The 15,501-nt window shown below is 34.8% G+C and overlaps 1 protein-coding gene across 1 annotated transcript in view; it reads left to right on the top strand.

Moving 5' to 3' along the window:
- Positions 1-227: 227 nt before the first annotated feature.
- LOC126888583 (ubiquitin-like-conjugating enzyme ATG10) overlaps positions 228-15,501 on the top strand; it is a 265,785-nt gene continuing 250,511 nt past the window's right edge. The window contains exon 1 of the mRNA XM_050656966.1: positions 228-467. The gene's annotated coding sequence lies outside the window, so the exon portion shown is untranslated. The remainder of the gene's footprint in view (positions 468-15,501) is intronic.

Here is a 15,501-nt window from a genome sequence, read left to right as displayed (position 1 = left end):
AAAATTAAACTTTTGATAAATTATCACTAGGTTCAAGACAACGATGCAACATTAGCAACGTCGAATAAACGAGATCAAAATCCGTTGTGTGATGTCAGTCCGCCCCCATTCGGCTGACAGTTGCTAAGCGAAGGAGGCCTGACCCCAATGGTAGAAATGGCCATCGCAGTAAGCCAAGGTCGTATCAATGTCTTCGGTTCCACGACTTGTGTGCTTGTGTTGCTTACCGGTTGTTACCACTGCCCGTTGCCTACTTATTTTAATGAAGTAAAGTAATATCTCCACATTGTATTGAACGAAATTTAATGTAATATTATAACGTGAACGAAATTCTTCTCGTAAAACATAAAAAATTGTATTACATATTGTAAACTTTCGTCGAAAAATGAGTTAATGGTTAATGGGCAAACCAGTTACCAATAGACGAGCAGCTTAGAAGAAGCACAGGATATACACTCGTTCTTGGTGTAAGTTCTACATTAAACTACTATCTAAAACCTTCCTCTTTGGGTGTTTTTCTCCGTTCTTACAAGTTTTTCTTTTATCAATTTTCCCAAATTATTTTACTATCTTCCTTTCAGTAAAGTAAATAACAAATGCAATTTTTAAAGTTGTGAATTGTTCGTGAAGAGACAAAAAATTGGAATAAAAAGTATAACAGACCATGAGGTCAGAACATTAGCTTTCCTGGCTTCGATGTTTTTCTTATATTTCTCGGTTATTCTCCATAATCTTGCATAACCCTCTATGAATATAAAAGTTCATCCTTTGGAGAAATCCAACAAATAACGCATCATACCAAAACTTTTTACGCGTAATGAAGTTATCATCATTGGTACTATACGGTGTAAGTTAATCCTTGACATTCCTAAGCTTATTCGTCCTTTCGGTCTTATTCCTGCAGCTTGATGTCAGTTTCATGAAGTCATCTTTGCTTTTCTTGTTAGACAGAAGTTCTAAGGTGTTTGATTAGTTCGTAATAATTTTTATAAGCTAATCTTCGCTGAAAAGATTAACACCATTATCAATTATACCATCTAGAGCTAGAGAACAAAAAGTGCCAAATATTAATGAGGACATAATATGGTTTACTGACCATAGTACTGGATCAGGAGTCTTTGGGCAGACATATAATTATTAGAACAAATCTTAGAGTCTTGGTCAGTATACAACTGTGCTCAGGCGCGGATACAAGGGGGGGGGTCAACGGGTCCATCGACCCCCCTATTGTATTTAGTCTATAAGTATTTTTTTATTATTTATTATTTTTTCTGTTAACTCTAAACTTTAAGCCATCAGTACAACACTAAATTACACGACAACCGCTTCCAAAGAATTCAAAGAAGCCATAAAATCTAATAAAACACCCTTCTCTGAAAAATAATATGCAGGCGCATTTGTTTGGGTACCGGTGGAACCATAAACAACGGAAATATTTTTCTCAATTCCAAGAATAACAAAAATGATATTTTAAAATGCAAATACATTACACTGGGTATAAACCTTATCTCATGAAAAGTCACGTTTGAAATTTGCGATACAATAAAGATGTAGAAATTTGAATTTTACTAGATAATCCAGGCGTACCTACCCATTGATGGTAGAAAGGTTAATCTTTACACCTACAGTTGGTAAAGAGCGACCAGTGAGATTAATAGTCTTGAATTGTTGTGTTTCAATCGATGTCTATCAATCCTTTTGATACCGTAGGTATCTGGGATTATATAATGTATTTTATCCTTAGAGTAGGGTGACAAAACGTCCCGTGAAAACGGGATCGTCCCTTTTTAAGCTGTAAAATCGTTGTTTTTATTTATTGTATTTTAAATTAAATTTCATATTCATAGGTAACTTAAAAAAGGTTTATGTCTCAAATTAGCTTGCAAAGAACACGTTTCAATGATTACCCTCGATGGAGGCCCCTGAAGAGTATCGCCCCAAACCCTCTTTGGACGTGTCCTGTTTTTTTCAAGTTTATGATTTGGTTACCCTACCTTAGAGTAACTGTAAGTCGTATGACTAAATCTGGACAATATTATAATATTTGAGAGGTAAGTCTGCCTCCCCCCTATTATGAATTTCTAGATCCGCGCCTAACTGTGCTCCAGGCTGAAGTTTTTACTTTGATAGTTTGCATTGATAAAATGATGAAATCATGGATGGAGATCCCAAAGCAAAGAGAATCAACATTTCTACAGATAGCCAAGCGGCTATTCTGGCGTAAAGAACCTATTCACTAAATCAAACTGGTGAGGAACAGTAAAGATTTTCTCAACAACCTGGCAGAGATAATAAAGTGTCTTTAATATGGGTTCTGGGTCATAAGGACCAGAAATATTGTGTGGCATCACCAAATAAACGCGGTTCATAAGTAGCTGATAAGGAATCATCAGAAGAAATGAAAAGCGACTAAAACACGTCATCGAAATGAAACACGTATTGACGTATACATCATCATTCTCTTTGCCTTATCCCTATGCGGGGTCGGCTTCCCTAATTGCATTTCTCCACACAATTCTATCTTGGGTCATATCAATATTAATCCCCTTTACCAACATGTCCTGCCTAATCGTCTCCCCCCACTTCTTCTTTGGTCTTCCTCTCCTACTCCTTCCAGGAATCAGCAATTCAGCAATTCTCCGTATTGGGTGATTAACGTCTCGACGTTGATCATAACCAAACCATCTCAACCAATGCTCTCTCATTTTGGCATCAATTGGTGCCACACCTAGACTTCCCCTAATATATATACTCATTTTTAATTTTATCCTTTTTTGTCACTCCACTCATCCATCTAAGCATCCTCATTTCCGCCACATGCATTCGTTGTTTCTCTTTCTTTTTCACTGCCCAACATTCAGTTCCGTACATCATAGCCGGCCTTATGACTGTTTTATAGAATTTTCCCTTCAACTTCATTGGAATTTTTCTGTCACACAGCACACCACTCGCTTCCTTCCACTTGATTCATCCAGCCCTAATTCTACTGCATGCATCTCCATCTATTTCTCCATTACTCTGTAATGCCGATCCCAGGTACTTGAAACTATTGCTTTTTACAATCAGTTCACCATCCAAAGATACCATTTTATTTGTAGTAATTCCATCTTTAAATGAGCATTCCAAATACTCTGTCTTTGTCCTACTAAGTTTTAAACCTTTTTCCTCGAGAACTTTTCTCCATTGTTCCAGTTTTTGTTCTAAGTCTCTTTCACTATTTCCTACTAACACGACATCATCAGCATACATTAAGCACCACGGAATGTTACCCTGTAGTTTCGCTGTTATCTGGTCCAAAACTAATGAGAATAATTACGGACTAAGCACCGAGCTTTTGTGTAATCCTACTTTCACATGAAATTTATCAGTCTCTCACACACCTGTCATAACACTAGACGTTACTCCCTCATACATATCCCTCACAATCTTTACAGATTCACCAGGGACTCCTTTCTTATTGAGTGCCCACCTCAGAATCTCTCGAGGAACTCTATCATATGCTTTCTCAAGATCAATGAATACCATATGAGCGTTTGTTTCTTTACTCCTGTATTTTTCCAATAACTGCCTTATAATGAAAATTGCATCTGTTGTTGATCTGCCCTGTATAAAGCCAAATTGATTCTCGGATATTTCGGTGTCTTCACGTATCCGTCTATTAATTACTCTTTCCCATATTTTCATGGTGTGGCTAAGCAGTTTTATAGCCCTGTAGTTTGTACATTGTTGTACATCTCCCTTGTTTTTGTAGACAGGTAGTAAGTAGTATACTGCTTCTCCATTCGTCTGGCATTTGTCCAACTTCCATAATTCGATTAAATAAACCTGCTAGCCACCTTGTTCCTGTCTCTCCCAATGCTCTCCATACTTCCCCAATAATATCATCTGGTCCTACCGCTTTTCCTTTCTTTATTTTTTGAAGCGCTCGTTCCTCGTTTGTTATTTTGGTGATCATTGCTGCTACTGTCTCCGTTGACTCCACAGGCTGTCTGTCAAATTCTTCATTTAATAAGCTGTCAAAGTACTTTCTCCATCTCTTTTTGACATCCTTTTCGTGAACTAGTATTTTATTATTTTCATCTCGGACACATCTAATCTAATTAAAATCTTTTGCTTTCTTTGCTCTCTGTTTGGCTATTTTATATATCTTCGTTTCGCCTTCCCTGGTATCAAGTTGATCGTATAGGTTTGAATACGCTTCTGCTTTGGCTTTTGCTACTGCTACTTTCGCTTCCTTTTTCGCGACCACGCGAAATGAAACACGTATACAAAATAGGTAAAAGGTAAATGAACCACGATGCAGAAAATCCATAATTAAAGAAGACACTATGTGCTAAGTGATGTGAGGCAGAAATTCACTGGTCAACTGAGGTTTGAACCAGAAGAGATCCTAAAACTACCAATGTGACAACACTAACTAACAGTGTATTGGTCCCTTTGAGGCCATAGGACTTTTTGGAGTCTAGTGGAAAAAACAAGATATAACACAAAGAGAAACTAAGAGAAGAAGAATAATAAGAACAAGTTATTGTTCAGTGTATCGTTTCTGATACTATGTACGTGGTATTTAACATGCTTCCCAGATAAGGAAACTGTTTCTAATGTTTTGTTGTTTTTAGTTTATGGATTGGCTTCTGTAAGGTTTTAGTGGATTGTCTGATTTAGCTCAAGGCTTAGTTGTAGTATTGAATATCTGAAACTTTCTGGTGCTCTTCTTGTTCCTAAAGGTTATCAACTCATCAAACATTAAGTCTCGTCAGTGGCGGCTCTTGATTTTTACAATAGGGGAGGCTGTACCTAACTCTAAAATATCTAGACAAATTTGCACTAGCAAAAAAATGCGCCAAAAAATGTAATGTAAGGCCCTATTTTTTGACCATTTTTTATTTACATTTCATAAATATCATCAAAATTCATAATTTCATAATATCATATCATTTTAAAAATAATTAGTCTAATTGTAAAAGTTTAATACCAAAGTTTGTGTCGTTTATTTGTTAACAATTCCATCTTTGTAAGTAGATATACATATACATATAAAAATAAATACAGATTTGAAGTTTTGCAGTCCATACAGGTTTAGTCCTGTCGCCAGGGGGGGTACAACGGCCTCCTGTATTCAGATGGACTTACCCAAGTTTTTTTTATGTATTTTGACCTGCAGAACACGAATTTTTTGGGTAACAGTGGATCCGGATGTCGATAAGATTGTTATAAACCAAGAAGTTGAGGAATCACATAACAGCGATTTCTCGCAAAACAAAACATTTTTTTGAATTTTTTGGGCCATTCTAACCAAAAAATGTTCCTACAAATTTTTTCGTAGGATGCATAGTTTTCGAGATAAACGCAGTTGAACTTTCAAAAAATCGAAAAATTGCAATTTTTGAACCCGAATAACTTTTGAGTAAAAAACAAAATAGCAATTCTGCTTACCGCATTTGAAAGTTCAAGTCAAACTATATCGGATTTAATTATTTGTATTGCTAAAATTTTATTATTTTATTGTTAAAAAAAGCTATAAACACCTAGTGCGTGAGTGATGTTTTCAAGTATTTCTCATTTAAAATCGAACGAGTAGGTAGAAGAGGTAAAAGTGCAAGCGGGGCTATTTCTACGTAGCATGCATTAAAACGCATGTATTAGGCACGGGAAACACTATGTGTTTATAGCTTTTTTTAACAATCAAAAAATAAATTTTTAGCAATGCAAATATTCAAAACAGATATAATTTGACTCAAACTTTTAAAGGCGGCAAGCAGAATTGCTACTTTATTTTTTATTCAAAGGTTATTCGGGTTCAAAAATTGCAATTTTTCGATTTTTTAAAAGTTCAACCGCGTTTATCTCGAAAACTATGCATCCTACGAAAAAACTTGTAGGAACATTTTTTGGTTAGAATGACCCAAAAAATACAAAAAAAAGTTTTGTTTTGCGAGAAATTGCTGTTATGTGATTCCTCAACTTCTTTGTTTATAACAATCTTATCGACATCCGGATCAACTGTTACCCAAAAAATTCGTGTTCTACGGGCCAAAATACATAAAAAAAACTTGGGTAAGTCCATCTGAATACAGGAGGCCGTTGTACCCCCCTTGGCGACAGGACTAGTTGCAGGTTCACATTTTTTAAGATACTCAACTGAATTTTTTTAATTCTAAACGCTTGCTTTGCGTTGCAAATATCGGAAAAAGTTATTTGAACAAGTTGTTCCAAATATTATTTTAACCCCAAATACCAAATTTCATAAAAAAATTCGCACTTTTAGTTTTTTCATTATTTTTAGTTAGGACCCTAAAATTCGTTGTCCCGAGATGCACGCAAGGGCAACGGAGCCGAGAAGCTAGTTAGCCTCCGTTGGTAAATCTCCGGGCAGCGTGTGATGGCACCGTAGATGCCACTGTTAGGAGACCGGGTCTCCTTAAACGCCTGCTGCGCTGCGCGGAGCATTAACAACGGAGGCTGGCCGGCTTCTCGGCTCCGTTCATGCATCTCGGGGTAACCCAGGGTCCTGCCTACAATAATAATAAAAAAACTGAGACGCAATCATGCGTTCAATGCTAATGCTCCGTGCATATGGATATTTAGTGATAATATGGAATTTACACGTTGTATAATAATGAGAGTGCTTGTTGTTTTTCGCGATTTAAGATAAACAAAACAGTGTAGAGTGTGTAAAAAATTTAGGGGGAGGCTAAGCCTCCCTTGCCTCCTCTGACGAGCCGCCACTGAGTCTCGTGCTCATGCATAATGAAGTAGTTTGAACAAAATTTTACCGAATTTTTGAAGTGATCAGCATACTCTCATTATCTCAAGACTATAGCAGAATATTCATTCAATCTTTTTAAGCAATGTATTAGATCAGTAGTCGAATTACTACACTAAAGGAGATCTAAAATCGCATATTCACAAAGAATAAAATAATATACTTTTTCGTCAAACTTCGTAATAAGTGAAAAACAGAAATAAAATATTATATATGTGTTTTTAAGGCCACCGAGGAAGAAATAACTCGACAACAATGCGAGACGACAATAACAGAAATAATATGTGTTTCTTTAATTGGGCTTTTTGTCACGTCTGCTCCAAGGCCGACCTTGTAGTTGAAATGTTTTATTTGTTATTATATTTATTCATGAACCTGTTTGAAACCAAAACCGTTACAAGTTCTAAAAAATATTTTTTGTAAATTTGTATATTTCATATAATTTGGGTCTTAGAAAAAGGCTAATTTATTGTACTGAACTAAAACAGTGTAGTTCAATATGGACATTTTTTTTATAACATCTTTACGATGTTTGTATACTGCTATGTGGTCACAAATGACCAATTATCAGTTATTCTCTTACCTAACTTAATAAACAAAAAATACTTAAATCTAAGGGCATACCCTATGGCTTACTCTTATTATATCCATTAACTAATGCACTACAACTAACATGCAATAACAGCACAGCACTATGCTCTGCTTTTTACACTAAACTGTTACACATTTACACTAACTCAAATGGTTTTGTCCTCATGAGTCTTCTCTTTAGTTCAGTGTTGTCAAGAAGCTGGATTGCCTCGACATTCACATGACTATGCAGCCTCTGCTCGTGATTTGCTGCTGTTCTCTTGATTACTTCGGTGACAGTTTCCATACCCAGGTCCTGGTGGAGGTTCCTGTTACGGATATACCAAGGAGCATCAACAATGTTCCTCAGTACTTTGTTTTGAAATCTCTGGATAATATGTAGGTTACTACAGCCCTAGAGTTGGCACCCATATACCCATACTGGCCTCAGTACTTGTTTGTAAATGGATAACTTATTATGAATGGATAATGTTGAATTTTTTCCAATCATCCAATACAATTTCTTATCCCTCATATCTAGCTCCCCTCTTTTCTTTTTGACATATGGACATATGTCCAATATGGACATGGATACATGGAAAATAAGTAATATAACCGGATAAAATTCAACCGGACATAATTAAAATGTACGTATCACAAAACCTTAGATATAGACCAGGCCATTTAGAAAAAAATAAATCGAATTTTAAATACAACACCTAGAAACTTGCAACTTTTTGCATTGTGTTCAGGATGATGTCAGGAAAAAAGTCACATCCTTTAAGCAAGTAACATGCTTTAGCAGTGACCGTGGCCACCAAGTGCTCCGGAGTTCGTTCTGATGGCGTATTCGTGTTCAGCGACTACAAAAACCTCCAAGTGATCTATTTGTATCAATTTAGTACCGATAGCCCTCGAACCTCCAGATGACGTGCCGTAGCAGTGACCCTGCTCTAGCAGTGAGCACCAGGTGCTCCGGAGGTCGGATCTCCGGAGGCGTAGTCGTGTTCAGCGACCATAAAAACCCCCCGAGTAACAATCCCTCGAAACTTCAGATGACGTGCCTTAGGAGAGAACCTGGGCACCAGGTGCTCCGGTGGTCGGTTTTTATGTCCTATTCGTCTAAAATAAGTCAGAAAATGATGAAGTTACAGTAATGCTTTGGATTTTGGATAGTTTATGAAAGAAGAAGATTTACACTATTAATTTAATTTAAAAAAAATGACAAAAAATAATTCTAAATATTGCAAGATTATTTTGCAAGAACATGTGAATTAAAAAAATGGGGGGGAGGGGGCAAACTTCGTCCCTAATTGTCCTGGGACAATTGTTTTTCTTTCTTAGTGTGTACAAATTCAGTCTTTCTAAATATGAAAAAACAATTTTTCTACGGGTAACGGTTAAAAAGTTATGCTAATTGCTTATAAGTAAGCAAATAATGACATGTTTTTGCAAAATAGTTTTACACTGTTTAAAATTACTTTTTGTCATTATTTTAATTAAGTTAATAGTATGAATGTTCTTCTTTCATAAACTGTCCGAAGTATTACTGTAACCTCACAATTTTCTGACTTAAAGTGTTGCAAAAAAAATGAATTTGGGATAAACAAATTAAATAACTTTTAAACTATTTGACCAATTGCTTTAAAATTTAAAATATAATTTAAGCACAAGAAGTCTCAGCATTCCGTTTAATAAGAAGGTTCTAACATAATTTTTACATAAGTTATGAACATTTATAAAATCTCAAAATTTATGACTTATTTTGCAATTTTCTAAGCAAAAAATAAGGATAGACATATTCAGCGAACGCCATATTGAAGTTTTTTATATGATTTATGAGTTTATTATTCTCAAATTTGTTTAGAATGCTTCACTTTTTAGTAATAGACGAAAAAGCGAAAATTTACCGTTTTTTTATCTTCATTTGTTTATAACTGTGTATATCATCAAAATCGGCGACAGGAAACATATACGTTATTAATATAGATGTCCATACTACTCAAAAAATTTGGTTTCGGCCTGGAGGGGGATGTATCACCAGAAAAATCTTATTTCTCTGGACTAAGCTCTGACCTAATATATTAATAGATATTCGCCTGAATATTTATACTATTATATCACTATTTGCTTCACACTTTTATCAGCCATCCTTATCCTTACAAGCGCTAAAGACTTATTATGTTTAATAAGTCCTTAATCAAACTGTTCTTGAAAGTAGTACATGGTCGTGTAAAACGTAAAATTAGAAGACAAAATATAAAATATATTATAAAAAAGAATGAATACCTCTCACTGGCTGTATACCATAATAAAAATTACTAAAGAAGTAAAAATCTTCCTTTGTAGATGGTACATTATTTATTAAAAAAAAAATTCTAAAAAAGATCCAAGTTGGACTCAAAGAGGGTACATCACAAGTACATCACAAACAAACGTTTTCGGATTAATCAGTCCATCATCAGGTTAAAGGTCCAGATCCAAAGCAGTTGAAACTATACCTTGTCTACCCAAAAGACGGAGTAATCACGTGAATACCATGTGAACTCATGAAATATTTAGGTCTTTGCCTACAAGCAGTAAAACTTCAGTCAAACAGTCAGAATTCGTGGCAAACAGTTGGTCAGTGAGAGAACAATAATACAGTCATCAGTGTTGTCCTCTTTACTCGTGCTGGTCGACTTTTCGCTGAGAGTTTCAGCCGGTTCGGCTACTTGTTGGAACAAACCCTATTATATTACCATCACTTTGTGATTTTTAAACCATTGGCGTACCAGAAAAATAAAATAAAAAGTTTTTCTACAGACAAAAATTGAAATAAACGATTAATTTATAAAAATATATTATGTACATAATAATGAAGAAAAAACGTACAATTCAAAAGGATGAATAGGGCTTTTCATTCACAGTCATTTGTTTCGAGTTTTTGTCATGTGTCATATAATTTTAATATATCTACGTCGTACGTTATTAGTATTTCCAATGATACAAACTGAAGACGTATGACGTAGATATATTAATATTATGTGACACATGACAGGAGCTCGAAACAAATGACAATCGATGAAAAGCCCTCTTGGGAGCGTTATAAAAGATTGACGAGGTACCGCTAAAATGTAAATAACCCAAGCTCTACTGTACGGGAAATATTGTATATAGTGTTAATTTTAAACAATTTCTAACATTTGGGGGAGAATACAATTTTAAAATATACCTTCTTAACCTCAATCTGATATTATGCTTAACCTAAAAATGTTTAATACAATACAGAAATTCCTTAAAAAGTATTATCAATAATAAAACATGGAAGTGGCTTTAAAAATGAGTAGAAATTATGAGAGTCAAAATACTACAAACTAACTTTAGATAATGTGGACATTATAAACATGTAAACTTAAATGTGTAAGTGATGGTAGCTTACCCCATTTGTTTGCACTAAGGCAATGTTTATTTGTCAAATAACCATGTTTTTCCTGTTTTCTGACAGCAGTAACATATTTGAAATAAATAATTTTTTTGTCCAAATTAATTTAATTTTTAATAAAAATGGACAGCCAGTATAAATATTTTAATATTAATATTACTAAATAGAGAATTAAATAACCTTTCATGAGCTATCACACGACCCCTACTCTCAGTTAAAAAAAATCATCGATTACGTCATCACGCCGAGATGGATGACTTCACTATTATGATATATGTATATACCAGTATAAAACTTGACCTGTTTCGGTATTTCTCCCCAAAATCGGCCATTCTAGAGAAAATGAATTTATTCCAACCTAAACACTGTATATACTATGCTCAACTTACTTTTCAAACATCATAATAAACGATGCTTCATTAAAAAAATCTCAAATATTTAAATCAAATGACACGACGACGTCTTAAAAAATGTATATTTTGAAAAATTAAATTGTTATCATAATTATAATAAAATGATGTTGGGTTTCCGTCATTTAAATTTGGCCTGTGGTTGGATCAATTACAAAAAAGCATTACGGCGGTAAATTTGAATTACTCCTCCTATGTAAAAAGGAGGTATTATACATATAACATATTTGTAAATCAACAAAAACGGTTTTAGAAAAATATAAGCTTCTTTGATTTTTTCCGAAAGAAGCAAGTTTTCGATCTAAATTGACTCCCCCAATATTTATACTGCGTGATTCTGTCCACAATACAAATCACAATATTTATTCGAAATACCTTAATGCACGCCCTTGTATACAATGCCGATAACTGACCGATACAACTTCTGCGAAGTAAGTACCTTAATCCCACACTTCGACTGTTATTTTTCAAGAAGCATGTGCCTGATCCCTTGATCACGCGTTTTTATTACTCTTTCTGTTGGGTAGACAGACTGTAGGTACTGAGCTAGGTCGAATGACCTTACCAATATAAAATATTAGCCATCTAGGCTACATCGAAAGCGACAATAGGACGATGTTAACGGAATAAAGTATATTTAAATCAACATGGTGTCTTCATCTTAGCTAGCTTATAAGCTTATAACCATGTAGTTTGAAGCTAAGATGAAGAAGACACCATGTTGATTTAAATATACTTTATTCCGTTAACATCGACTTATTGTCACTTTCGATATAGCTTAGATGGCTAATATTTTATATTGTTAAGGTCATTCCACCTACCTCAGTAGCTATTTTCAACTGGTTTGGATCTGGAGCTTTATTTAACCTGATGATGAAATGATTAGTCCGAAGACGTTTGGTTGTGATATAATTGTGATATACCTACGGTGACCATATGTACTTATTTAAGTAGGACAGTATCTACTTATTTTTAAATATTGTCCTAATGTACTTTAAAACCTTTCTAAGGACACGCGAATGTACTTATTTTTTCTAAAAAAATGAATATTTTTATCTTTTACTACTTTTACTACTTTGTATACTGTTCCAGGTATTGCAGCTTTTGTGTCTTGATGGTTTCCAATATTTCCATTCTTTTGTTGACTCTTCTCATGACTTCGTTGTTTGTTACAGACTCGGTCCATGCTATCTTCAGGTACCTTCACCCACAGTTCAAATGCTTCCAACTTTTTAGTAGTCGACACGTTAATTGACCATGCTTCTATCCCGTAAAGCAGAGTCGAGAAAATGTAACACCTTGCAGCCTAACTCTCAACAAGTCTTAATTATTTCAGTTCTCTTGCACAAACTACCTTTCTCACTTTATTGAAGTTGGTTCTTGCCTTCTCTATTCGAATTTTGATTTCTTTGGAGTAATAGTTTGTGTGATTAATTATTGGGCCAAGATAGTTGTAGTTTTCAACTTGTTCTAAAGTTTTATTTTTAATTGTCAGGCTTTTATCATTATTTTGGGTTTTTGATATCCTCATAAATTTAGTTTTCTTGATGTATACTGATAATCCATATTGTTCTCCATACTCAACTATCTTGTTCATTAGCTTTTGGAGGTCTTGGAGGTTGTCCGCTATTATGATAGTATCATCCGCATATATCTAATGTTGTTAATTGGCGTTCCATTTAGGTACCTTTATTCCTGCTGTTTCTCCCTCAAGAACTTTTTTCATAATTTCTTCAGAGTATGCATTTAATAGTAGTAGTGACAATACACACCCCTGTCGCCCTCCTCTTTCAATTTCGAACTCTTCTGATGTGTGTTCGTTAATGCGTATGTGTGCCTGCTGTTTATAATATAGATTTGTTATAATTCAAAGGTCATTGTATTGTAATTGTTTTGCTTTAAGCATGTCCATTAGCTCTTTGTGGCGGACTTTATTGAAAGCCGTGTTGTAATCTATGAAACAGACGTACATATCCTGGTTCACATCCAAGCATCTCTGGATTAGTAGTGTAAATCCAAAGTGAAGTGAATCCGAAGTGAAATGCGTTTACGAATGATCTTTAAAAACATTTTAAGTGTGTGAGACATCAGGCTTATGGTGCGGTGGTCGTACACAAAACTTCACTGCACAAGTGAAACATTTTTACACAAAATGTGTAACCTACCTAGAAAACTGGAGTACAAATTTTCATGAATTTAAACTATTCAAAAGCATAGATCTAAAGCGGGCTCCACACGCTCGGCGAAGTTACTTCGCCAAAGTTGACCGAAGTCCGAAGTACCCTCTCTACACACTCGTTCTACTTCGCGAGGAAGTGCGATACCGACAAAGCGGACAAAGAGCGGTGCGATACCGACAAAGATCCCTTTGACCAGACCGACAGAGAATGGAAGTAGAACGAAGTGAGGCAAAGTTACACAAGGTGGCCGTCTACACTCTCGTACTTGTTGAACCTCAATCGACTTCGGCGAGAGTGTGGAGCTCCCATAAGAAGTGAAATAAAATGGAACGATGTTTGTTATTCTCTCGAAGCTTTTAAATTGTATATCAAGGCAACCATGTTAAACGAAGATCAACTCTTTGACGAACTGGGAATTTTGAAAGACGTGGCTACAAGTGAAAAAATTGCTGAGTGGAACAGAGAAGAAAAAAAATACTCAGGATCGATGGCTTAAAGTTTTTAAGTGTGTAGATCAATTCAAACTGAAAAACTTACAAATATTATGCGAATTTATTTTTTGTTTTCCGGGTACTAGTGTGGCTATCGAGCGTTTTTTTTCTGTAATAAATAATTATTATTGGACGTCGGAAAAGTCACAAATGTCCATATCAAGGCAGCGATGCTGGTGTACGCCAATTTTGGTGAGACTTGTATGAAATGTTTCATTTACTTCAGTCGAAGCCGGACCTACTTAAATTAATTTTAAGTTCAGAAAAATATGAATGATGCAAAAAACCGGAAGAAGATGAGGCTATTCCAGTTCCGTTATCTAAAAACTCTTAATTACAGGCTTGGAACTTTTTCAAAGTTAATGCAATGTGTTATGTTTAGTTTAATTGATATAATTTTTTATGTTTAGCTACATAGTTTATTTATTTTTAATGCCAAAAAGTTATATTTGTCCAATAACAAGATACATTTTGCGTTTTTAATACATTTTTGTTTTTTGTACTTTTTTTTATATATACCATACCCACTTTGAGTCCAACTTGGATCTTTATTAGAAAATTTTTTTTAAATAAATTACTCGTATATACCATCTATAAAGGAAGATTTTTACTTCTTTAGTAATAAAATATATTATTATAGTAAGCTGGGATTCTGAAACTGATTAAGCACAAAGAAGACAAATGTGGTAGCCAAGAGATACACGGATATGAATGCTGATGTATAGGTTTGCTTTGTTGACCTAAAGAAAACTTTTGATCACGTATACGTAAAAACGTAGACAGCAGAGATTGAAATTGAAGTACCTATTGTAATAATAATGAACCCATTTCAGAAATTTGAAGAGGAGTGAAGCAATCATATAATACATATAATATTTGAGTATAGCTCACGATATTTTCTAGGTACCGCGTCTCAACCCTTTATTTTAAAAGTTATTATATCTCATGTTAGGAAACAAACACCAATCAGCAACAATAAAAAATAAACGTAAAATTTTTACTAAATATTTTGTGGTTGTTAATATGCTGAAACAAATTTACATCAGGAAAATAAGCAAAAAAAAGATCCTGTTCGGGACTGTGACAAAACCAGGTACGTTTTCTGTAGAAATTTCCGTAGAAATTTCTGTAGAAAATTCTGTAGAAACAATCTAGTGTAAAAAATGCCACTTTTTCGATTTTTTGATTACCATTAAAAACCTTAATATCTTCTTCTTCTCTTCTTCTTTTTGTATAGACATGACTCTCTCTGCTTTTTCAATGTGCCTCTAGTAAGTTGTCGTTCCATCGTTTTCGTGGTCTTCGGTCTTCCCACGACCGTCTTCCTATTGGGGAACCGTCTCTCGCTACCCTGACTACCCTATTTGTTGTCATTCGGCTTATGTGGTCATTCCATTCTATTCTTCTGTTTCTTACCCAGTTATTAATGTTAAACACCTTGCATCTCCGTCGTATATCTGTACTTCCAGCTCTGTCCCATAGAGTCTTACCATCGATTTTTCGAAGGGTTTTCATCTCCGCTGTTTCGAGCAACCTTTTTGTCCTCTCTGTGTCGGGTCGTGTTTCTGCCGCGTATGTCATTATTGGTCTGATGACTGTTTTGTAAAATCTGCCTTTGATTTCTTTTCCGATATTTTTATTTCTCCATGTTGTGTCATTC

The sequence above is a fragment of the Diabrotica virgifera genome, chromosome 1 (genome assembly GCF_917563875.1).
Source record: "Diabrotica virgifera virgifera chromosome 1, PGI_DIABVI_V3a".
In the NCBI taxonomy this organism is placed as follows: domain Eukaryota; kingdom Metazoa; phylum Arthropoda; class Insecta; order Coleoptera; family Chrysomelidae; genus Diabrotica; species Diabrotica virgifera.
The sequence above is the reverse complement of the archived record's forward strand: the minus strand, read 5'-3'. Positions and strand labels throughout refer to the sequence as shown.